Below are 18,071 nucleotides of genomic sequence, written 5' to 3' on the forward strand. Positions count from 1 at the left end.
ACAAGTCGGAATGGGTTTTTTTGTCGGTGTTCTTTTTATTTCGATACAAATATAAAGACAAGGTGAATGTATCGTGGGACCTTTGCATATCAGTTTCTATTATTTTTTTCAGGCAAAGTAAGGCTGACTGATATAATTCGCCTCAAGTATTGTGATTTTCCTTTTTTACATTAGCTTTCACTTCTCCATGTAAAGTAAGGCTGGCTGAAATCTTTTGCCTTATGTATTGTATATCTTTTTTCAATAGTTTCTGTTCCTCCAGGGAAAATGAGGGTGAATGAAAAAAAAATGTTGCTTTGGGTATTGTGCGATTCGGTTTTTTAATCAACTTCTATTATTTCATCCATGTAAAGTAAGGCTAGCTGAAATATTTTGCCATAGGTATTACATGTACAGGCTGAAAGCGAGATGGTGCACCAGTGTCCTGACGTCTTCCAGTACCAGCAAACTTGAACCTGTTATCTACACACCGTTGTGGCGTAAGTCAGTGGTCCTGTATAGGCGAACGGTCAGGCCGTGTCCTTATGTCTAGTATTAGCAAGACTGACCACTCGTCCATTATCGTGGCATCTCCCATTGCCTCATTACTGTACAGTGGGGGATAACGTACGAGAGGGTTCACTAACAACAGTATATTTTGTTCAGAGTACCAGAGGAAGAGAAAATATTGAGGTTCGTATTGCCAAACGTTTCGGCGTTTGTGTTTGACAATCTTTAGCAGGCCCGTGTTTTTTTTTTTTTTTTTTTTTTTTTTTTTTAGTATTCTAGCGATAGTTTGGTGAAGGTTCTGTGCATTTAATAAAAAAAAGTACATATTGATAATCCTGCTGATCATTTCTGTGGTCTTTGAAAATAGTCCTAACAAAAGCCCAAAACATTTACGAACCATTGCGTCACCGCGTCCCAAAGCTCCGTGAAGTGACCAGTATTTATGTGTATCATTAGTGGACAGCTTTGTGGGTTTATTCAGAGTTACGACTGGAGATAGGTTTGAGGCGGTGAATGTCTTGTAATGATGTTCGTCTCGGTGAGGAGAGTCTCCCACGCAACACTTGCGCCCATGAATTTCGCAACTTGCGCTGCCAGGTGGATTTAGTAGGTGAGGGTGAGGTCCCTGCGTACACCACTTACTGAGACATCGTTATGGAGACGCCGATTATCACATTTCCACATCCTTGTAGAAATTACATTGCGCGTTTCCTCATTTCCGGGTTAGCATGAGTGTTTTACGGCGTGCGAAGTGCAGCGGCGCCCCTCCTAGCACTGCCAAGGGTCCCGCCGCGCCCGCAGGCTCGCCACCGCGCAGTGATCTATGTCCCCACCGGAACTAATGCCTGCTGGATCACGGGTCCCGTGGCCTGCCTCATTTGGAAAATCCGAAGCCTTAAAATGAAAAAATATATTGCAAAACCGTGTGTCTGATTGAAGGCCGATTTGGTGCTGACACTATGCGGCCTTCCACCCATCCACCCCTCCACAACCACCGTCACCACCACCACCACCACCACTGCTGCCGCCGCCGCCGCCTCCGCCATCATGACACGCTGTGACGACACCGGCTCAGTTTTTGCCATCATTCAGTCAGCGAGTGATCATCACCTTTTATTTATGGCGGGCCAGAATACTGTAATAAGGTTCCCATGGATTTCTGAGTGTAGAATTGCGTTCAGGTCTGTGCTTGGTGTCGTGTGAACCTTCTTGCCTCTAACCTGATCGTCTTGTTACACGGCGGAGACTGGCTAAGAGGTGCGAATGAGACCTCTACAACTACTACTGCTGCTGCTGCTGCTGCTACTTCTGTTGTTGATTTCGTTGCCTCTAAAGATTCGAATACTCACGGTAATGATAATATAAATAATAATAAAAAAGAGATAAGAAGATACCAGGCAGTGATTAAGCAGTTGTTTAAGTGAAAATAATTCAAGTGATATAGTAAAGTAAATATCGCTTTTATATATGTGAGTGTTTGCGTGTGTATGCCTCCTCGACACACACACACACACACACACACACACACACACACACACACACACACACACACACACACACACACACACACACACACACACACACACACACACACACACACACATGATGTGGTCTCAGTCCTACCCGAAAATCGGTCTATGAGCTCTGAGCTCGCTCCGTAATGGGGAAGACTGGCTGGGTGACCAGTAGGCGACCGAGGTGAATTACACACACACACACACACACACACACACACACACACACACACACACACACACACACACACACACACACACACCGCGTAGTGTAGTGGTTAGCACGCTCGACTCACAATCGAGAGGCCCGGGTTCGAGTCCCGGTAAGCGGCGAGGCAAATGGGCAAGCCTCTTAATGTGTGGCCCCTGTTCACCTAGCAGGAAAATAGGTACGGGATGTAACTCGAGGGGTTGTGGCCTCGCTTTCCCGGTGTGTTTGTGTTGATGTGGTCTCAGTCCTACCCGAAGATCGGTCTATGAGCTCTGAGTTCGCTCCGTAATGGGGAAGACTGGCTGGGTAACCAGCAGGAGACCGAGGTGAATTACACACACACACACACACACACACACACACACACACACACACACACACACACACACACACACACACACACACACACACACACACACACAGAGGTGGATTCTTGAGGTCATAAAGGCAAGGCTAATGAAATACCTGGTGGAGGTGCCGAGGACGGAACATGACGTGAACATGACCACCACACAAAGGCCACGAAGCCCACCTACCTGGGACACCACCACCACCACCACCACCACCACCACCACCACCACCACCACCATTCCTCCTTCGGTCTCTTCCTTCCCTCCACTATTACACTCCTCTAAACCTCAACATTACTATTCTTATGAAATTAACCGTTTTCAGGTGAGAGGGAAGTGGCACAATAACCGGCAGAGTTTAATTTCATCACCCTGATAGTTACGTCCCCTACTATTCATATTACCTTTTCACAACCACCACCATCGCCGCCGCCGCCGCCGCTTCGTCCTGCAAAGCCGCGGGTAACCAATCAATATCTCGGTGCCACTTGTGTCCGGCTTGCCTTTGTTGTGCCTGTCATAAACAAGCTCGTAACAATGGCTTCTTCCCGCTCGACAAAAGCACAAATTAAGCACCAGTTATGCGAGAAACATAAAGTAAAGAGAGGCGTTCATCATCATCTCCCTCCTCCTCCTCCTCCTCCTCGCCTTGAGTCATCTGATCATTTCGTTCCCCGTTCCGCGCCACAACTATAGCATTTTTTTTCTCCCTCCTTCGCATGACTTGCATCTTAAAAGTAATCATATTTTCTGTTCACTTGTCTCACTTTTTTTGGTTGACACTTTTTTTTTTTCCTTTTATTTTTTCGTACCTGATCAAAGTTAGCTCGGATTGTGGCTACTTATTTTTCTTCGCGTCTGTTGTTGCTTGTTGTCATTCCTCGTCCTTCTGTTGCGTGTCTTCATTCATTCTGTGCGCAGTTTCCTTCTTTTTATTAATCCCTTTTCTCATGTAGGGATATTTTGAGTCATTGCTTGCCGCCACTCACTCATCAAGCTCTTCACTAGGCAAAGAGTAATTTTTTTTATCTATTTATGATACTAAGTGTGTTATTCAGTGTTATTCATTCATTATTTCAGTAGTTTGTCTTTCTCTCACTTAATCGTTCAAATTTTTATCATATAATGTCTTTTTATTACATTTTCTTGGAAGTGTGTGTGTGTATTTGGGTTCACATTATGATTCATGGAAAGTTGATCTTGATATCTTGCATTTATATGAGAAAATTATGTTTTATTGTACATATTTCCTGGCTTGTTTACACCGACTTTTGTACCTGACTGTTTTTTTTTTTTCTTTTGACTACAGGATATTTGTGGTGATGGTCCTTTTGATTGTTCGTATATTGTTTTTATCATTGTATTTTAAGTTTGGATGTGTTGTCTTTGTACACTGTGGTCAGTAAACTATCTATCTGTCTATCTGTGTGTGTGTGTGTGTGTGTGTGTGTGTGTGTGTGTGTGTGTGTGTGTGTGTGTGTGTGTGTGTGTGTGTGTGTGTGCGCGCGCGTGCGTGTGCGTGTGTGTGTTTGTGTGGTGACTACTGGTAGCTGAGAAAAAAAAAAAAAACAGGTTGATGGTCAGACACTTGTAACCAATCATGCCCTTTGGGGAGGCATTTTTTCATCTCACACATTGCATTTAATTCTAATCCTCCGTGGCTCAGCAGGTCCACTTGTCTTCTCCTCGTGATGCATAAGGACAAATTATTACTTTGCATTGTCAGGGGGAAAGAACTTCAGGAATATAAGGAAGTGGCTTGGCCTGAATGAAGACGCTTAGAGGTGCTATTAAGTGATAAAGATGGTCACAGCCATCAGGTCATGTACAGAAGTTACCTAGTCCCGTATTCTGAAACGCTTTGTCCTCTCACCGCGACTACTTCAAAACCCATGGAAATGAATAGAGGGATTCTCAAGAGTGTTTTCCCCAGTTCATAGTATAAAATCATGTTAATATGCTAATAGAACCGAGAGAAGATGTCTCAAAATTCATGTCATTTCAACTGGAGCCTTTTGGAAGTAGTCGAGAGGTGGCGGAGAGGTGCCAGAGAGTGGAGGGAAGTCCTTAGCTAACTGGGATGAAGTGTATTAAGCCTTAACACCACAAAGCGGGGAAGGTCTCTTTGGTCTCTCATATCCTTGTAGTACACCGCGATAGTGATGTTGCTCTTATGCTCTCTCTTCCTTGATGGAGCAACGGGGAGGGAATAATGTTTAATAATGACGCGTTAGGAAATAGGAAAGAAGACAAACAAAGGATTTTCTGTAGGTGTGTAAGGTCAGAGTTTCCATAAATGTAGTGTTTTCTCTCTTTGGATATTTCAGTGTTTGGAAAGTAAAGGTATATTAAAGTCATTAAGAATCGCAGGTGTTAGAGAGAGAGAGAGAGAGAGAGAGAGAGAGAGAGAGAGAGAGATTGCTGGCTGGTTACGCATACTTTATACCAAATAAGAACATACGAAGCTGCAAAAAGCCATCAGGTCAACACGTGGCGGTTCGAACATGAGGCATACCTACCTATTTCCACCTTTCACCCTCACCATTTGGTCTACAGTACAGATATGAGGTTAGAATGACGCTCTCTCTCTCTCTCTCTCTCTCTCTCTCTCTCTCTCTCTCTCTCTCTCTCTCTCTCTCTCTCTCTCTCTCTCTCTCTCTCTCTCGTAGTTCCCATGCACATTAGAGAACTTAGCATCAGCAGGTACGAATAAAAGCAAATTTTTCTCCACATTTTCCATCCAACGCCACGTAATCTTGGTGAAAATGACTTTAATCGGTGGCCTTTTTTTGTTGCCTGTATTAATTTAGCGATCTAGATAATTGTTGAGGCCTTAATTAATCTTATATCGTTAACCCACTCTGGCAAGGGGGAAAAAGTGTTGAAGAGTATGCATTTTATTAGGGACACACCAATCATAACTGCTGCTTGTTCTGAGGCCGATTCGATGATAAGAAGTCTTTGTTATTTTACAATTTACCAGAACACTTTCGTCTGCGTATAATTTTTTTCTTTTGTTTTTTACTCAGAGAGAGAGAGAGAAAGAGAAACAGGTGGCTACTATCGATAACAACATGAGATAAAGAAATGGAGAAGGAAGTAGTTTATACAAAGTAGACAAGTGCAGCTGGAATAAAAAACGGCGAAAAAAAAGTTGGATGAAAACAAATAACTGGCGATGCATATCAAATGAAAGGACGGGAGAGGGAAGAAAGGTGGACGACGCTAAACAGACCAGGTGTGTAAGGAGAGTGGGCAGGGAGGAGACAGTGAGATGAAGACACATGTAAAGGAAGGGAGGTGTACATTGTCGGAAACTATTAGAAAAAAAGATAATCGTGGTAAGAGAACAAAAGAGAGGATAAATAAATGATAAGAAGCAGATGTTAAGGAAGAGAGGAAACATTTAGGAAAGCAAGGCAGAGAAGGAAGGAATTACAAGTACAGAGAGGAAGAAGATAAAAATGGAGATGCGCAGATGTTGAGAGAATACCGTGGCTTGTTTGTGTGTCTTTTTGCGCGCCTCAGTTCGTGTTCCCAGTAATAATAATGATGTGGTGTTCAGAAATGGTGCGTGTTGTTTTTTCCCTCCTGGTCTTCTATTCTTGCCAAATCTCGAATGCTATATGTTTTTTTTTTCTATTTTTGCTTGCTGCGGGCGGCCGTGTCTCGCCTGTCTTGTTTTTCGGACCATTAAAGCCGCAAAATGTCTATGAGCGAGACAAATGTTTTTTAATTTTTTACCTATGTATGTATCATTTGGATCATTGTAGGGGTTATCTCTCTCTCTCTCTCTCTCTCTCTCTCTCTCTCTCTCTCTCTCTCTCTCTCTCTCTCTCTCTCTCTCTCTCTCTCTCTCTCTCTCTCTCTCTCTCTCTCTCTCTCTCTCTCTCTCTCTCTCTCTCTCTGTGTGTGTGTGTGTGTGTGTGTGTGTGTGTGTGTGTGTGTGTGTGTGTGTGTGTGTGTGTGTGTGTGTGTGTGTGTGTGTGTGTGTGTGTGTGTGTGTGTGTGCTTGCGTGCCTGTGTATATATATATTGTGTACGTGTGTGCATGCGTGCGTGCTTGCCCCGGCAAAGTCAACACAAATATTGTAATACTGATACTGCTGGTGCCACTGTTACTAACTACTATTGCTGCTACTAGTGGTGGTGGTGGTAGTGGTTATGGAGTGATAGTGGTGGTGATGATGGTGGATGTAGTTGTAGCAGTGACGGTAGTAGTAGTAATAATAGTAGTTGTAGTGTTAATGTGATTAACGATATGATGATGTTGATAAAATGATATAAATTATACCGGCAATTTGATAATGTTGATAACGATTATTATGTTCATTGTTAATATTACTATTATTATTGTTATTGTTATTATTATCATTATTATTATTATTATTATTATTATTATTATTATTATTATTGTTATTATTATTATTATTATTATTATTATTATTATTATTATTATTATTGTTGTTTCTATTATTATTATTATTATTATTATTATTATTATTATCACCGTCATAATAGTCATAACAGAATTAATGCCACGCTCGCCACCACAACAGTGACAACAACAACAAGCGTTATTTACCTGAACGCTGGTGACGCCACAAAATTTTAAGCGTCACAGTGGATGGTGTATGGAATTTGAATGCAGGTGTGTGTGTGTGTGTGTGTGTGTGTGTGTGTGTGTGTGTGTGTGTGTGTGTGTGTGTGTGTGTGTGTGTGTGTGTGTGTGTGGGTGTGGGTGTGGGTGTGTGTGTCTGTGTCTGTGGGTGAGTGTGTGTGTGTCTGTGTGTGTGTGTGTGTGTGTCTGTGTCTGTGTCTGTGTCTGTGTCTGTGTCTGTGTCTGTGTGTGTGTGTGTGTGTGTGTGTGTGTGTGTGTGTGTGTGTGTGTGTGTGTGTGTGTGTGTGTGTGTGTGTGTGTTTCACTGTTTGATCTGCTGCAGTCTCTGACGAGACAGCCAGACGTTACCCTACGGAACGAGCTCAGAGCTCATTATTTCCGATCTTGGTATGTGTGTGTGTGTGTGTCTGTGTCTATGTCTATGTCTATGTCTATGTCTATGTCTGTGTCTATGTCTATGTCTATGTCTATGTCTATGTCTATGTCTATGTCTATGTCTATGTCTATGTCTGTCTATGTCTGTGTCTGTGTCTATGTCTATGTCTGTGTCTGTGTCTGTGTCTGTGTCTATGTCTATGTCTATGTCTGTGTGTGTGTGTGTGTGTGTGTGTGTGTGTGTGTGTGTGTGTGTGTGTGTGTGTTGGCCGTAATGGCATAACCTCTACGATATCATAGTATTTCCACAACCTTTGCCAGGCACGCTTGATTAAGACTTGGGAGGGGAAGAGAGGGAGAGGAACGGCTCAGTCTTCACCCTCTCCCTCTCTCTCTTCCTCTTCCTCTCCCTCTGGCTCTCCCACGGCCTGTCCCTCATTTATCACTCCTGCCTGCATGCTTCGGCGCCCTAATGACTCTCCGCCGCCTCGTTTTTGGCCGCGATATCAAATGACAGACTAATTGTGGCTGCCGGCTCTCTTATCAGTTAATGATAAGTAACATTTCTTATTTATGAGATGTAATAGGCACAGAGATACCACAGAATCTTCGGCTTACTTTTCTTTTACCCTTCGCACGCTGCGCCAAGTTATTGCATGTGATTTTCGGTGTCCTGCAATTACGCCAGCGCTTCGTAATATTTTTTAGTGGATGGGGCAGGATGTTTCGTTTTTTGCTTTTAATGGAGAAGACAGATGTGGACAGGCGGGCCAGGCCGGTGCAGGCTGAGAGGGATGCCACGGGACGCCTCCTCGCTGGTCTGCTTTAGTGCCCTCAGAGTTTGCTTTAGCGCCGCAGAGGGATGGACGGCGTGTACGGAGGTGTTTTTATGCTTGAGTTCACTAGATTCTTTGTAGTTGACGCTCTTGTATGATTCGTATCATTGTGGTGTGTGTTGATTCATGTCTGTCTGTGATCCTTAGGTGTGGTCTGTTGATAAAAAAAAAAAAAAAAAAAATGTAAAAATTAACTGGTAGGGTTTGTTAAAATTCGAGTGTTTTGTCACTTGAAAAAAATAGATGATAAAACTTTTGGTAATTCTTAAGTTTAGTTTGTGTTAAGAAAGAACCGGACTGTATTGATTAAATGTCGTGTTTGTAATTAAACTTTAAGTAGTCGTGGAACCTCATCTGTTTGGTGGCCTTCCTTGAGGTAAACGAAGATACTAACCTAACCTAACCTTCAATTCTATAGTTGTCTTTTACATCTCTTGAAACACTTAAGCCAGTCTTTTCCTCCACATCCACATCCACATCATCTTATCATCCACACAGCTATCCACCATCACACTCATAACTTAGTCCGTCCTTCCACACCACATCCACATCACCTCACACACAGCTATCCACCATCACACTCATAACCTAACCGTCCCTCCACACCACATCCATATCATCTCACCATCCACACATCCATCCACCATCACACATATAACTCGTCCCGTTCCTTCTCACCACATCCACATCACCTCACCCACCCATCCACCTTCACACTCACGCCCAAGTGGACCATAACCCTTGATAATCTTGGCTCGTTTGGGCTGCCCTCTGATTGCCTCCCGCAGTAAAGCGAAATGAGGGCTGGTAAAACGACGATGCTAAAAGAGATGCGTGAAAGAGGGAAATGAACGGGAGGACGATTAGCGGTGTGCGGTTTCTGGCTTGGCTTGGCTTGGCTTGGCTTGGGTTTAGGTTGGGTCAAGTTGGGTTCGCCCTTTGTCTTAAGTAATGAAGGATACTCATCAGGATGCAGGAATCGTGGTATTTTGACTGAGAATAAAGTTGCTGTGGTGGTTTGGTGGTGAAATGGATTACTCTGCTATTTTTTGTGTGGTAACAGGAAGTGAGGTCAGGTTAGATAGCAAATTCTAGTGTAGTACTTGTAATAAGGCCACCTGAAGAATTGATGTGCAGGTGTTTGTGTGTAAAGGAGACAGGTGACTTGTCCCTCCATGGCAGCCCCAGCGTGGCTTCCATAATGAATGACGTGTTTATCTGCCAAAGGAACGTATTAAGGCACAATACATCACTCCCAGAATTAGTGATTGACGAATAGTATTCAAAACCTTGTGTCTCTTGAGTCTCGCGTGCCACTTTTCACACCTGAACCAACCTTTTGCTATGTGGAGGGAATGACTGAATGTTTAATGCAGTAACTGGATCATGGAGATAGAGGGAATAAAAGTACAAATAGCTATGTTTTTCAGGACTTTAATGGTGAGATGCTGCGACAATAAAGAAGCAACCATATGAAGGTTTGGTGTAGTGAATGCAGTGGACGTGGCTGTCTTGATTCACCACACTGGTAACACAAACATCACTCAGGGAAGCAATATCACTTCTTGATGACTTTTCCCTCACCAGACACATGTAGCTCCTGACTCACTAACTCAACATCTTATCGGAATAACAACTTTCCTCCATCAATACCAAACATTCACAGAGACGTTCGTTTGCTTACCTCTTCACATTCAGCACCACGAAATCTGGATCTTGGAAATCCTGTCATCTTTAGTTGTTTTTCTTCATCAGTGTATCTCAACAAGGTCACCCAAGGTCACCCAAAGGTCAAAATGGTGAAGTAATATCAATTTATAGTATGTTTTATCGCCGAGCTTATGACTTTCATGGGAGAATGCGTACTCAGGGTCATACCGTTACTTCTTTGTTAATACTTAGTCACGTTCCTCAGCCCTAGTGTGTTGTGGCAGAACGGTAGAGAAAAAGAGAGAAAAAACGAAGAAAAAAGACATAGGACGCGTCATAAATAATGAAGTTATAAATCGAGTGAAGACTTATTCAAGCTGTCACGTGATGTAAGATGAGAGAAGACGCCATAAAGTTAGACAACGTATTGATTTATTAGGTAGTGCGTTAAGTTTTGGTATTTACTGCGTGGTGACATGAGTGTTTGCTTTGCCTGCCACTTCGCTAACTCCTGTATTTATTTAAACATGACGTCATAATATTTTCCAGTAGATTCCACTTTCAGGCAGCGGCAGCACGTAGCATTTCAAGTCCTGTAGTTGTATAGGAGACTTTACCTCGGTGTTTGCTTTACCTGGATTTATTTAAACATGGCGTCATAATATTTTCCGTGGGAGAGTTCAGTTTAAGACGGCAGTAGCAAGAAAGAGTACAAGTCGTGTAGTTGTCTGGGAGTCTTTGTCACCTTCACTATCATGCTTACTTCAGATTCGACAGTGTAAATTATCGATCTTGTAAGGGTCAGCCAGTCTGATTCTATGTTGTACGAGACGCTACCTTGCTGCAGACAAACACCACACCAGAGCATCAACACGCATCAGAAAAATAAATTGGCCGTTCCGTCTGGTCTTTTGTTCTCATTCTCATTTTTTTTTGAGAGAACGACATTATGGACATGCTTTTATTATTTTAGTTCCCCACATTTCTTTATCAATCTGTTAGTTTTTTGGCTCTTACCTGATTTCAATTTTGAATAAAGAAAATAGTTATGCCTTCAGAAGATGCATGGACAAACCCAATAACACAAGGACACAAGACTATATGGAAAGTCACTAGAAGCCATGAGGCTCAAATACACTTGGCAAGTCTTTATAAAACCTTCTGCTAATCTCTACCTATCACCATCCACATCTTATCCTTAAATACAAATAAATACAAATATACTTAACTAGCATACCCTAAAACAGTAACGTGATGATACACTTACAACCCGTCAAGTCCAAAGTGTCACGCATATAGAGACTTTTAGACTTTTAGTGGTGGGTGAGTAGCTGCCTTATGCACTGAGGAGCCGAGGTTGAAGGCAGGCTGGGTGCGGATGAGCCGTGTGTTTTTTGCCGTCATTACTCAGAGGGAGGAAGCGACCTTGCCCTCACCTGTTGTTGCTGATCAATGTATGTTTCAGTCCGTCGCTTAAATCTGCAGACACCGTTGTTACAGGGTTATCTTCAAAATGTGTGGAAATGTGTATAGTCAGAGAGAGAGAGAGAGAGAGAGAGAGAGAGAGAGAGAGAGAGAGTATTGTAGGTAAACATTATTTTCCGGACAACTTTATTCTTTTTGACCTCACGTAGAGTTTTAGTGTGTAGCTTTAACCCCTTCAGTACCATGAGGCATTTCCATATTCAATCTGCTTATTATTTGGTGATTTTATGCAACATCAGAAACTTATGTGGTGGATTGAAATAATGAAGACTGTGGCCACTAATCTTCTGACCTCCATAAACCCTTACTAATATCAATGAAATAGTCTAATCGTACATAAATATCAAGGTAAAAATGTGTCTCAATATTGAAGGAGTTAATGGCTCTCTGATTCTTTTAATGCCTTCAAGGACTACATCTCCACTAGTGTCATAGTTAGCAAGATGGCGTGAAAGGTTCTTATTTAGGTTTCCAGAGGCTGAAAGGCGTGAACTGTATGTGTAATCTGAGAGGGTTCTGAGCTCTGGTGCCTTGTGGTCTATGAGGTTTACTTCTGCAGATTGGGAAAGTGAGGTTCTTGACGTGTGTGGCTTTGAGGTATTAAGTGGTGGGTTGGTCGGGTGATGAATTGGTGGGGTACAGTGCTGGTGGACTGGTGGGTTAGTGTATTGGGATGGCTGGTGGGTTGGTGTGTTAGTGGGTTAGTGAGCTGATGGATTGTGGGCTGTTGGGCAGGTGGGTTATTGTATTTGGTTGGCTGGTGGGTTGGTGGGTTAGTGGGCTGGTGCGTTGGTGTGCTGGTGGACTAGTGTGGTGGTGGGCTGGTGGACTAGTGTGGTGGTGGGCTGGTGGACTAGTGTGGTGGTGGGCTGGTGGCTCTGTCTGAGGTACCCTGACACCTGAGACGCCCGTAACCAGCCATCTGTCAGCCGTCAAGGGGACAATGGCGGATGGAAGTGTGTAATCCATCAGCCTAATCTCTAGCCTTTATTTTCCTTCATTAAATGTCGGTGTGTGGTGAACGCCTGGCCTGTGACGTCAGTGTGTGTGTGTGTGTGTGTGTGTGTGTGTGTGTGTGTGTGTGTGTGTGTGTGTGTGTGTGTGTGTGTGAGAGAGGATATTGAAACTACAGGAATACTATCTCTGACTAATAATAATAATGATAGAAATTATGCAAAAAAGTAACACACACAAAAGAAAGGAAAAAAAAAAGTGGTAAAGGGACAGTGGGAGGTACAACACTAGCAGTAAAAAATATTCAGCACTGCTTGTCTATGTAAATCTAAACATGTTAACCAGCAAACTAAATGTATAATGAATGCTGAGAGAAGTGTGTGCTGCAGTCGCTTCAAGGTGTCAGCCATCTTCAACATACTCCTACTTCCCCTCCTCTCCCTCCTCTTCCTCCTCCTCCTCCTCCATATCATTTATTTTGCTGCTGTTGGCGGAGACAGACCATCAGCAGGACTGGCAACACTGCGAAAGGTCCCGTGTGCAGTGTGGGTTGGTAACATTTTGCGCATCTACGTTATGTTCCGTGAGTGACGTTCAAAACTGGAATACACTGGACCTTCACTCTTTTTCTTCTACCAACTAAAATTCCACAGTAGCTTTAGTTATTAACAAAAAGAAAAAAAAAAAAAAGTAAGAGGAACTGATAATCATTATTAGTATTCCTCTCATTCATGCGAAATTTTCAGCTAGCTAGATCTTTCATCATCATTACGTCCTTGCCTTAGGATACAGTTTATTGTATTCAAGTGAATCTGCCTCTCACTGCTCAAATCTCCCTCGTAATAACACTCGTTGAACTCTCCACTTCCTCCTCCTCCTCCTCCTCCTCCTCCTCCTCCTCCTCCTCCTCGTCCTGAATGACACCAGCGCTTGTGTCACCCGGAGCGAGATGAATTATTGAAGCCTCTCTCTCTCTCTCTCTCTCTCTCTCTCTCTCTCTCTCTCTCTCTCTCTCTCTCTCTCTCTCTCTCTCTCTCTCTCTCTCTCTCTCTCTCTCTCTCTCTCTCTCTCTCTCTCTCTCTCTCTCTCTCTCTCTCTCTCTTAATGATGTGGTCCAGGAGGCAGCTCGTCGCGTCACTGCCTCAGCCACGTCTTATTACTTTCATTTGTTGGACTTGCTGCTCCGGGACGCCGCCAGATGCACTCTAATGAGATTTATAACACGTTAACATCCGCGGGGAAAAAAGGGCTAAAGCAGACCAGCGGGGTTGTGAGGCAGGGCAAGAAATCTGAGGGTCTTTGGTCTTCTCAGTCTGGCCTCTTCGCCTGTTTCTTTCCTCTTTGGTGGAATACAGAGTGCCGTTCTCCTCCACGTTGACCTTCCTGCAGAGTGGCATGAACTGGTGTGATTCCCGAGGCCGTTTAGGTGGCTAGGCATGGCGAGGGACGAGGGAAAAATGAGCCAGGTTTGATTGCTGTTCTTATTTCTTTGGTGGAGTTGAGAGATTTATAGTCGAGAATCCCAAGGCGATTGAATTAGTCTTGCCGTTTTCTTCCTCCGCCAAGGTGTCTCTGAGAATATAAAGATGATGATTCGAGCACAATTCTGCGGTCATAGCTGTACAGCGTGACTCGTTGTTGAATGAAGCATTTTCATTAAATTCTCATTTAGACGCAGTGTCGTTTCGCTCTTGTTTCGCGCACAATAACGTGATCGTTTCTCTTTCACCAGTCTTGAAAGTCATCCGAAACGCATTGTGTTATCATTTTTCATCTCAGCCACTTTTAATGATGAAGCGAAAGACCTTTAAGAGATTCCCAACTAATGAGGCCCAGGGGTGACGGAGGCGGTGCTGCCCTGCCACGGAACACTCCATGACACGGTGAGGCCGCCAGCCCGCCAGGCACCGCGCAGGCAAAAAGTGTCTCCGTCCATGAGTCGGCGTCCTTGTCCCCGTGCGCTGATAGTCGCCTTGGACGCCACGTTGGACTGGACGTCTGTGGTGAGTTAGCAGCACAAAGACGCCCCGCCGAGCACCCTGGTAGCGAGTGGCCGAGCACAATGGCGCCTTCCAAGAACCAGTGAGGGTCCAGGAGCCTCCGTAGGGCCACGCGTCACTCTCCTACTGCTGCCTTTATTAATCGCTTATAGATGAGCCTTGCCTCTTGTCCTGCCAGCGACCTCCGCGGCGATGAAGACTGCTAATTGATTCTGGAACAGCATGAGAGGCAATAGGTGTTTACTACTGTCACTTGGCGCCATTCATAGGAAAAGAAACGTTATTTGGGAAAGGGGTGATAAATGTAAACATAAGAGGAAACTGTTAAGTTGAACGGCGGGGTCACATACGCGAAGGACTTAGTTCAAGAGTCCCAAGCTTAAGGAAGACTCTCTAGAGTTTCCATCCAAGTGAACTACAACTCTACCTCAACACTGCCTTTATCTTTATCACCAGGCAGCTTTTGTGGTTACAGTAATTTTAAGTTGCTGCTATTTACGCTTCCTGCTTTACGTCTGCATGTTGCTTGACTTCATGGAGGCGAGTCGCGGGGGGTGTGGGGGGCAGGGAGGGAGGGAGGGAAGGAGGAAGAGCGAGGTGGAGTGATTACCCCAGTTATCAGGTTTAAGGTCGCTCGGCTTCCGCAAGTTGGAGGTATAATCCGATGAAATACGGGGTGTGGCCAAGCTAGTAAGTGCCGAGGGAGCATAGTAATCCATGCAAATTCGGTATTCCCAGCATTCTCCTCACTCTCACTCGTCACGCTGGAGTAATGCCCTCTTCCCCTTAAACAACCTCTGGCTCTTCCAATCATTGTATCTTCCTTAATTTTCTGCTGATAGATGTGGCTTATGACACCGCGCTCGATTGTCTTTGAGTGTCTTTCAGGAAACTTCCCACTCCGTCTCCAGTCTGTTGTCAGGGGAATAGATTCGTGGTTTCGTTAGTGTGCAGCAAAAAGTGCGTGCGGTATTGCGTGCATACTAACTTCATTATACTTGGAAAACCTCATACTTTTCCTCTCTTGCCGCTTGGGTTGTGTGCACGTTTTTCTCTTTTTTTCCTGGGTGAGGGGGGCTTTGAAATTGTGCGAATTCGCGTAATTACGACTGGGGAATATCAGAAACAGAACAGATGTGACCACAGAATGCATATTTATATCTGCTGGAAATGCCATGGCACTGTTTACGTTGCTTCCATTCTGTCAAGTCATGTTCTCTTTAATATATTTCACGATGTGCGGTCAGTAAACAGATTTAGATTGGCTGCATTTCCTCCTCATTTAGTTGAAATATATGACTCTGCTTTCCGCTTTCTCAACAATGGACATGACAAGTAGAAAGGATAACAAGAATTAACGTTGGAATTAACTCTTTGAGCAACACGCCATCAGTCTTCGTATTTCCAAGTTATCATTAGAGGATTTGAGTTTTGTAATGCTATCAAAGGTTAAGAATCGTTCGAAGTCACTCATCGGCTACTTAACATTACTATTCTTACAAACAATAGAGGATTTTGGGAAGTTTGAAAGTCGGGCCTACTAGTTAATGTGTTAAGCCAGCGTACGATGTCCGGCAAGTGATGAGAGGGGATCGAAATGGCCCGCCGGTGTGTAATGGTTGGTTTCCTCGTCACGTCGTTCCTCGAGAGACAGAAGAGAGCGTCGTGTAAGAGCAACTGTAGGCGTCTTCTCCGCTGTTAATGCTGCAACTTTTTTCCTCCTAACATTTCGAAGCGATGAAAGTTTGCTACATTGGCCAATAACAGTAACCACTAAACACCTGTGAATGAAAGGTGAACGTAGGTTTGTGATGATTGCAGGAAGGATGTTCACCTCAGACCGTCATGGATCGGGATCATTTTTATACTTGGCTTTCTTTCTCATACTTGAAGATATAAAAATGAGTTATTGAAGTGTATTTCATTCACAGGCGTGGCTTTACCTTGATATTTATAACGACCGGTATTACGGAAATAACTTTAGCCTGCTCATACCTAAGCACTAACCACTAATTTCTGATATGCTATTTTTTCATATCCTTATCCATACATCGAAGGAATCGGCAAAGAAATCGATGAACTGAATAAATATAAACTTAATCAAACCTAACGTAAATTCTCACATGAACCAAAACAGTAATTTCAATAATTCTACACCGACAACTTGAGACTTTAAAATGAACATCACGTGATTTCACAACGGAAAGGTCTCTTCCTCCCTGGACCCGGCAGAATTTCGTAAGCCTCGCCGCGGGCAGGCTGATGGAGGAATGACTGGGTACAAGCTGGCCCAAGCCACGTCCCCGAGTGGTCATGGGAGGGAGGACACCCCGAGCAAGGTCACGTACTATACTTACCACCTACTGAAACACGTGGGTCTGTAAGGCGGCCGTTGACTCGTCAGAGAGAGAGAGGAGAGGAGAGGAGAGGAGAGGAGAGGAGAGGAAAAGAGAGGAGAGGAGAGGAAAAGAGAGGAGAGGAGAGGATAGATAGATAGATGGATGGATAGATGGATAGATGGATAGATGGATAGATAGATAGATAGATAGATAGATAGAGAGAGAGAGAGAGAGAGAGAGAGAGAGAGAGAGAGAGAGAGAGAGAGAGAGAGAGGGTAGGGTAGGAGGAGCAGGGGAAAGGCTTGGGTCCTACTGTATTTATGATGATGAGCTACACCCTCGGAAGAAGTATATGGAGAGGCGGCACTCTCATGAAGGGCTCCCAGATTCCTGCTGTTCCATTGCCTCATTACACGACCCATTCCTCCTCTCTCTCATAATTCAGCCTCACCCACACCTGCATGGGATCCCTAGCCACCAGTGTGTGTGTGTGTGTGTGTGTGTGTGTGTGTGCGCCTTACAAAATCTTAAGTACAGCAGATGTTCTTATTCATTACATGGTTGCTGAAGATAATATATAAATAAGATTAATATACATAAGTGTACATAATCGATATTGACTTTAAGAATAACGATTTATGTGTATTTTTGTGTATCTCTTTTTTATTCGAGGGCTCTTAAATTCTCTGGAAGACAATCAAATAACACTCATCCATAACAAGTAGTGAGTCTTCCTTTTGAGTCCTGTGTGTGGAAATACTGGTCAGAAGTTGTCTGTTCCTTGTGTCCCTGTTGTGTGTTTATAGTGCGGTAGGTAAATGAATTACGTAATTTTTTTGTGCAACTCATTCCAGTTTATAGATGTTGGAGATTCTTGGGATTTGTAAGTGTTTGTATAAAGGAGACGAATGTTCATAATGGTGGACATTTTTTACTGGTCTTATCATTTTTTTCCACATTTCATGGAGGCAGTTGTTGCCTTCCCCCACTGCATTGCAATACTGGAAATAATAGTAAAATAAAGTATAGTATACAATTACTGGAAAGTCTATGGAGAACTGATGTTTTAGTCTCTCTCTCTCTCTCTCTCTCTCTCTCTCTCTCTCTCTCTCTCTCTCTCTCTCTCTCTCTCTCTCTCTCTCTCTCTCTCTCTCTCTCTCTCTCTCTCTCTCTCTCTCTCTCTCTCTCTCTCTCTCTTTTCTAACCTTTGTGGATGCGCCAACTACCGGTGGCTAATGACCAATTAA

Source organism: Portunus trituberculatus, chromosome 25 (assembly GCF_017591435.1).
Source record: "Portunus trituberculatus isolate SZX2019 chromosome 25, ASM1759143v1, whole genome shotgun sequence".
Classification (NCBI taxonomy): domain Eukaryota; kingdom Metazoa; phylum Arthropoda; class Malacostraca; order Decapoda; family Portunidae; genus Portunus; species Portunus trituberculatus.